Source organism: Alexandromys fortis, unplaced genomic scaffold (assembly GCF_014885135.2).
Source record: "Alexandromys fortis isolate MF-2015 unplaced genomic scaffold, M_Fortis_MF-2015_v1.1 scaffold_334, whole genome shotgun sequence".
Classification (NCBI taxonomy): domain Eukaryota; kingdom Metazoa; phylum Chordata; class Mammalia; order Rodentia; family Cricetidae; genus Alexandromys; species Alexandromys fortis.
The window spans coordinates 588,069-596,460 of record NW_026068274.1 but is presented as its reverse complement, the minus strand read 5'-3'; the positions used below and the strand labels follow the sequence as shown (position 1 = coordinate 596,460).

Sequence of the window (8,392 nt, the reverse complement as noted above, 5' to 3'; positions counted from 1 at the left end):
GGGTGGAGGGGGAGAAGGGTGGGAGGAGGGGGAGGGAAATGGGAGGCTGGGAGGAGGCGGAAACTTTTTTTTTCTTTTCCCTTTCTAAAAAAAAGAAAATATATAAAAAATAAAAAAAAATATTTAATGAACAGGCTATCTGCTTTATGCCATCTGTCCTGTAGGGGTTATAAATCATAGGGTAAGAACACTGGACTACATGGTGTTACAACTGGAAAGAAGAAAACTAAAGAGAAGATGCTAAAGTCAGCCTCAGAGGAGGTAATTGTTAATGACCTCGACCAGAAATGCTTAGTAGAAAAAGCCTTGGAAAAGTATGTTCCTCACAGACATGATAGACCTAAACCTACTTAGTGGGGGTTCCATACGTTCCACTGAAAGATCTGGAGACTCTAAGTTGAGATAAGAACATCTAGTTCTTTGTTACATCTACTTTCTTATTCATGATCTAATAGGCCCTGCAGCTGTGCTACTTTGGTCTCTTGCACAGATTCAGGAAGGAAGTGACACCCAAAATTTGATAACATAAACACCTAAGAAGGAGTTTCTTGACCAAGACAAATTTGCATATTTGTAGGAAGGGCCCTGTCAGATCTCTGAGAAATGCTGAAGTATAAGACAGACCCACACCATGTCTGTCTCAGCAGAGCTCAGTGGTGTCTGCACCATGGCCTGGATTCCTCTCCTCTTCTTCCTCCTTCATTGTACAGGTCAGTAGAATCATCTGCACCATGGTGATAGTTTAGGGAAACCAATTGACAATAAAGTATATTCTCTCCTCTCACCTCAGGACATAATACATTTCTTTATTTCCAGGGTCTTTCTGCCAGCCTGTGCTGACTCAGTCATCCACAGTCTCTGCCTCACTGGGAGCCTCAGTCAAACTGACCTGTACCTTGAGTAGTGAGCACAGCACCTATGCCATTGCATGGTACCAGCAACAGCCAGACAAGGCTCCTAAGTATCTGATGTATGTTTTGAGTAATGGAAACCATGGCAAAGCAGATGGGATCCCTGATCGCTTCTCTGGCTCCAGCTCTGGAGCTCATCGCTACTTAAGCATCTCCAACATTCAGCCTGAAGATGAAGCTGACTATTACTGTGGTACAGGTGATAACAGTGGGAGAACACAGTGGCCCAGATAAATGAGGAAGCTTGACAGAAACTGTTTTCCTCTTTTGCTAGCAAGGCTAGCCTATGGTTTTGAAAAGGATGATCTGAAGTTTTTACTTTTCACACTCCTTGATATTTTCCTCTTATTAACTCAAGGAGTTAGATCATAGTTCTAGCTCCTGAGATACTTGTGAAAGAGAAGAAAGGCAAGGATTTTACTGAGAGCACTGCTCTATAAAATTAATTGTCTATGAAAATGAAATCTCATGTGTAGAAGGCTGAGGAGATGAGAACATTCTTTTTTGAAGTTAAAGAATTGAGTTTAAGGTTCTAGCTTTTACTCATCAATGTTCACAGTAATGTCTATTTGTTGTAAGATGACTTTCTTCTCACAGGCTCTAATTGTTTTTACTCCAGCAAATTGCTGAGAAGTACAGTGTAAGAACATTTATGAGGCAGGGTGATAGGGCTCCCTAGACTCATGACAAAATAATAAAATAAAAATAATAATAAAATAATAAAAAATAATAAAAAAGTCATTGTTTTTAAATGTACATGCACTTTTTCATATCGTTCCAGCACTCCTCTTATATATCAGCATAAAGGCCTTCTGTTGTCCACACTGAGTCCGTTTTCAAAATCTCATATTAGACTTAAAATAACCAATGACATTACATAACAACATGCATAGAAAACAAAAGCAAAACAACAAACAAACAAACAAATTCCACAAATTTATTATAAGTGGATTGTATTTTGGGTGTATCAGAGCATCATTGTTTTGTATAGGATTTCAATGAGAAGGCCAGGAATATACTTGCTTTACTGGAGAAATCTCTGAAACCCAACTTGTTGAACAGATGAGGTTGGGTGCATTCAGGGCAGTACAGCTGTAGTCATTGTTGAGCAGAATCCTACATCAGGCCTTATGAGAGGAGGTACTGTTAGATCACAAACACAAAACAGCCGATCCTGTTTGAAGATAGGAGATTATGGTTTTCCCACCTTTTTTAGCCCTTACTTAGAATTGTGTAACCCTTTTTTTCCCATTTTGGTTATTTCTTTATGAGGTCACCAGAGCCCCAAGATTGCCTTTTTCTTGTACTTTGTGTTTCTTCATTATTCCCCTAAAACTCACTTCCCTTTCAAGTGACTGATTGTACACTGTATTAGTTCTTTTACTATTAATTTGATAAAACCACACAACAAAGGCAACTTTTCTGTAGGAATTCCTGTAGCCAGTAGCCTTTAAGTTACCTACCCAATCGAGAGTGGCCTCATATACTATATATACTGATGTAAAGCATGTGTCTGGCCTCTCTCTCTCTGTTTTCCAGCTGCTGTGATTGGTTGCTGTTCCTTGGTTGAGCAGAGATTTGATCTGTGGGTCTACCCCTAAATAAATAACCTTTTATTATACTCAATTATATTCTGAGCTAGTTCAGGGTTGCATTTTTAGCATCCTTTATCATCTGGCGCCCACATGAATTCAGACTCCACACCTAAAGGTTGAATGGCCTAAAGGCCTAAGTGGTCCATGGTCCTGAAAGTCTCCCACTTCCACCCACCTTTATTGATTTTACATGAGCAAATTTTTGTAAAAAACATGTGCCACAGCAAAGCTAATTGCATGCAGCAACTTGAAAATTTCCCAAGCTCATGCACAACTCCTCCACTACTGTATTCCCTCCAGCGTTCCCTGCTGTGTGATGACTTACACAGCTTCTTATTTGTACTCCCGACTCCTGAGTTCTGGGCTTCTCACTCTGTGTACGGTATTGATAGGTATTGATATAATTGCTTTTAATTTGTCAAGTAAAGCATATTTCTCAGTATTTAACCAGCACCAAGGATGGGGACACCTAAGCAGCTCAGGACTGTTCCTGGCACCAGGTTGTGCCACTAGTCACAACTTGGCAACTAGGACATCTGCTGAACACTAAAGATTGTTACACCTAAAGCAATTTACTAGATCTCATAACAGGTAATTAATAAATCAATAAGCTGAAAAGTTATATAATGGCAGATAATATTATCCTTGAAACTTTTAGTAACTTTTTTGCTAATACTATGGATTGTGTTCTGCAAGGCTAAAATGGTTATTGTGACACATCCATTTATTGGATATTGGTACTCAGTTTTTTCTTCATATTGTACCTTTAAAAACATGGTTTGACAATAGGTGCAAAGAATGTGACACTTTTAGAAATAATACAGTCTTTATAGACTGATATTAATCTATTAAAAGGAAAATTCAACACTCTGGAGAAGGACACAGCCAATTTGACAACCAAAATCCAGTCTATGACAGAGGGTGCTCAGACATTGTCTGAGAGAATTCATACTATCGAATGTATTAATCAGACTCTGTCAAAGGGCTATGATAGTTTGACTAATATAATGTCTCTCTAGGTAAGGTAATATACATGCTATAAAAATTATGTCCAAGGATGAGATATTGTCTCCACTGGACAGACTTCATACTTTGGAATCCTTAATGAGGGCATTCGAACAAAATACTAGACAAGAGATCCAGACTTTACAAAAGGTAGTAGCAGATTTGAAAAGATTGAGGAATTTATCTAATTTGATGACCAGGGACAAAAGGTACAAAGACAAAATTTAGCCTCATCAGTATGTACCAAAGTCTGGGATAGCTTACCCAGAGTTATTCTGGCCTTTCTGGGGATATCATCAGAAAAAGCATCTGGCACAAAATACCGCAAGGTAGCCAAAGAATATACATGGGAGCCTATACATATGACTGATCTAAAAGAAATTAAACAAGCAATTGTATCTTATGGAATATATTTGTCTTTTGTTAGAGAAATGGTCAAAATGTGGACTTTGAGTAACAAGGCAACACCACAAGACTGGACTCAATTAATCTCAGAAGTTCTAGAATGTGTACTGCAGTTGCTTTTGGCAGTGCTATTGGAGAGAAGAAGCCAAATTTTTAGAGTAACAAGGAAAGGGAAAAAGACTGGAGATTTCCCAAGATAAAATTCTGGGCAAGGGATTTTACTCTGATCTTTAGGACCAAGCTCTTTACAATGAACACACATTGTTCCTGTATAGCACAGCACATTCAATTTTTTGCGACAGGATTGGGGAACTAGGAAAGAGAGTTGAATCATATATTTGGGTTAAATATGGTCAGAGAGACACTTTTAGTGACTTTTTACAAAGATTAACTAAGGGGTAACTGACTCAGAAGTTAGATGTGTAATAATTGAATCTTTCACTTATGAGAATGCCACCTTAGAATGTAAAAGAGTCCTTGGGCCTGTAAAGATCAGATCAGCACCCATGAAATGATTGGATCTTGCATATAATGAATGTTGAGACACTTGACTATGGTACTGAAGCTTGGGTAGGAGAAGCAGTTTCCAATGGTATGAAGAGACATCAAAATACTAAATGTTTTAATTGTGGTATAGTGGGGCATGTGGGACGTGATTGTAATCAAGAATCTCTAGTAATAATGAAAGAATAGAAGGACTCAGACTTCAGGTATATGTAGGAGGTATGGCAAGGGTCAACACTGGACCAACGAGTGTAGGTCAACAACAACAAAAAAAAAAAAAACAAGGCAATAAGGAATTACAATCCAGTCATTCCCAGCTACTGTGTAAAATATGTCTCACCAGGAAAATTATAAAAAATCCACTGCCGGCAACAAAAACTACAGAGAAACCCTGTCTTAAAATTCAAAAACAACTACAACAAAAAATCTACTGCCTATCATAAGAAACAATACTGGTTAGGATGATAGAATAAAGGTGGAAGATGAGTCAAAAGCTCCAGCAGGATATATAAAATGTATATTCTAGCAGACTTCTATAAATGATCAAAGACGAAATCTAAGATTGTGTGTAAATGGCATTTTTATTGAAGGCCAACTAGACACAGGTGTGGATGTAAGTATCATTACTCTAGAATCTTGAAATCCAAATTGGCCTCTTCAAGAGGTAGATGTTCAGTTCCTAGAAATTGGAACCCTTTCTCAGGTGAAACAAAGCATGGGATTGGTGGAATACATAGGGCCAGAAGGGTAAAGAGGAAGACTGAGGCCATTTGTAGCCAATATTGCAGTCTATTTGTTGGGTTGTGACCTATTGCAGCAATGAAATACCAATATTAACATTCCTGCAGACCCCAAAACTTGTGTTTCTGTTTCAAATATTAGAAGATACTATAAATGACGGACACCAGCCATTCAGGCTGTATGAGAACATAATGCAATTAATAAACTTTCAGAGGTACTAACAGCCCTGCCTTTATAATAGTTAATTGAGAAACCGATATGGATTAAACAGTGGCCTGTAACTGAGGAAAAGTTGATGGCTTTAGAAATGCTGTTACAAGAGCAATTAGATGCTCACCATATTGAAGATTAAACCAGCCCTTGGAATTCTCTTGTATTTGTTGCTAAAAAGAAATCCAGAAAATAGAGAATGGTGACAGATCTTAGAGCTATCTGCAAGGTTATTCAATGATGGGCTCTCTACAGCCTGGAATTCCTCTGCCTTCTCTATTACCAAAAGGATGGCCTCTTATAGTTCTTGTTTTATACGATTGTTTTTTTTTGTAGCATGAGGCCCTGCTTGTTGGGGTTTCTGTTCTGCCCAGTGACCACAGTCATTAGGTCCCAAAGAATTACACAGAGGTCTCACTGATTGGGCCATTAGCTCAGGCTTCTTATTAGCTCTTGTGGCTTATATTAACCCATTATTCTTATCAATGTTAGCCACAGGGCTCAGTACTTTTTTCAGTGGGGTCACATCCTGCTTCTTCAGTGATCTGGGCAGAACTGGAAGGAATGGGCTTCCTCCTTCCTAGAATTCTCCTGTTCTCATCACCCTGCTTCTTCTTCCTGTCTGGACCCATCTATACTTCCTGCCTGGCCAATCAGCATTTATTTAAAACATGATTGACAAATTACAGATAATTCTCCTGTACCAGTTTCTTCACTGTACCTTTACAAGAAAAGGACAGAGAAAAATTTGCCTTCACAGTGCCCAGTTATACTAATTCTCAGCCTACTAGGAGATATCAATGGACTATCCTTGCACAGGTAATGTTAAATAGACCCACCCTGTGCAAATATTTTGTCAGAAAGGCATTGAAAATAATACATAGGCAATTTCCTAGGTTTATAATCTATTATTACATGAATGACATTTTTCTTTTTTGATTCAAATGTAGAAAATTTAGAAAGTATGTTTGGTGCTCAATTCAGCAGTACATATACTAAAATTGTAACACTACAAAGAAGTTTAGCATGGCCCTGTGAAAGGATGATACTCAACTTCATGAAGTCTTCCATATTTTTATATTTTTATATGTATCTACAAACCCAACTTACAGAAAGTACTAAAAAAAACCCTCAACCCAAGAAAGCCAACAAAACCCACAATAGCACAGACATCTGACAACCTCCACAAATACAACTCATTGAAGGGAAACACACAAACACTACAACCAAAAAAATAACTGGTATTAAAAACCACTGGTCATTAATATCATTAAAATAAGTGGACTCAATTCACCTATAAAAAGGCACAGGTTAAGAGAATGGATACAAAACAAGATCCAATATTCTGCTGTTTACAAGAAACATGCCTCAACCTCAAAGACAGACATCTACTCAGAGTAAAGGGTTGGGAAAAGGTTTTCCAATCAAACAGACCTAAGAAACGAGAGTGTGTGACTATCCTAATATCTAACAAAATTGATTTCAAACTAAAATCAATCAGAAGAGATGGAGAAGGACACATTATACTCATAAAAGGAACAATCCATCAGGATGAAATCTCAATCCTGATTATCTATTCCCCTAATATAAAAGCACCCATATATGTAAAAGAAACATTACTAGAATTCAAATCACACATCAAACCCCTTATGCTGATAGTGGGAAATTTCAACATTCCTCTATCACCAATGGACAGGTCTACTAGACAGAAACTTAACAGAGAAATAAGAGAACAGATGTTATGAATCAAATGGACTTAACAGACATCTATAGAATATTCCACCCAGACAGAAAAGGATATACCTTTTTCTCAGCATCTCATGGAACCTTCGTGAAAATTGATCACATACTCAGTAACAAAGCAAACATCCACAGATACAAAAGATTGGAGTAACCACCTGTTTCTTATTGGATCACCATGGAATAAAGTTAGAATTTAACAACTATTCCATCATCAGAAAGCCTACAACCTCATGGAAACTGAACAGTCAACTACTGAATCATCCCTGGGTCAAGGAAGAAATACTGAAAAAGATTAAAGTCTTCCTTGAATTCAAAAAAAAAAAAACAAGACACAACATACCCAAACCTATGGGACACTATGAAAGCAGTGCTAAGAGGAAAGTTCATAGCACTAAGTGCCCACATAAAGAAAACAGAGAAAGCTCATATTAGAGACTTAACAGCACTACTCTGTTAAGGCCAGCTCTACTGGGACTGAACAAGCATGCAATCAAACTGGACTCTCTGAATGTGGCTGACAATGAGGGCAGACTGAGAAGCCAATGATAATGACACCGGATTTTGATTCTACTGCATGTACTGGCTTTTTGGGAGCCTAGTCTATTTAAATGCATACCTTCCTAGACCTGGATGGAGGAGGGAGGGCCTTGGACTTCCCACAGGGAAGGGCACCCTGACTTCTCTTAGGACTGGAGAGGGAGGGGGATGGAGAGTGTGGGGAGTCGGAGGAAAATGGGGGGATGCGAGGAGGCAGAATTTTTTAATAAATAAAAAAAGAAAGAAAAAGAAAAGAAAAAAAGAGTAAATTGGCCTATTGGTATACCACATTTTTGTAACGGTGTAAGCGAATGCAGACAGGTTGTCAAAATATAGACAGCTTTAATGGAGGAATAGAGTTAAAGAACCACCGTTCCCGCAGAGACCAGGAAAGCAGAAGCGAGCGCTGGCAGCACACTCGCCAAATTTATAGGAAAACTTTAGTCTGAGGCGAACACGCCCCCTAAGGGGTGGGACTTATCCCTACATCTCCCCCTTTTGTCTAAATAAGACAGAACTAAACCAAATACAACTATATACAATAATAACAAATAAATATAACAAACAATATTGAGAATCAAAAGTTTTGCTAAACATTCTATCTCAAGGAGTCTAAATAATGTAGAGAGTAACTACAATTATATAATCTTCAACTCCATCAAAGATCCGAGAAGGCAATAAATATTACTTAACAAACGATCCAAATGTGTAACAATTGACAAAGACAACTGACTACCTGAG

The 8,392-nt window shown here is 38.1% G+C and overlaps 1 non-coding gene and 1 gene segment (V, D, J or C); both read left to right on the top strand.

Annotated features, from left to right (window-relative positions):
• Positions 1–8,392, top strand: part of LOC126494628 (immunoglobulin lambda variable 4-69-like) — a 442,151-nt gene that overhangs the window by 218,885 nt on the left and 214,874 nt on the right.
• Positions 6,343–6,448, top strand: LOC126494635 (U6 spliceosomal RNA). Its single transcript, XR_007590045.1, has one exon. It is a non-coding gene; the product is annotated as a U6 spliceosomal RNA (small nuclear RNA).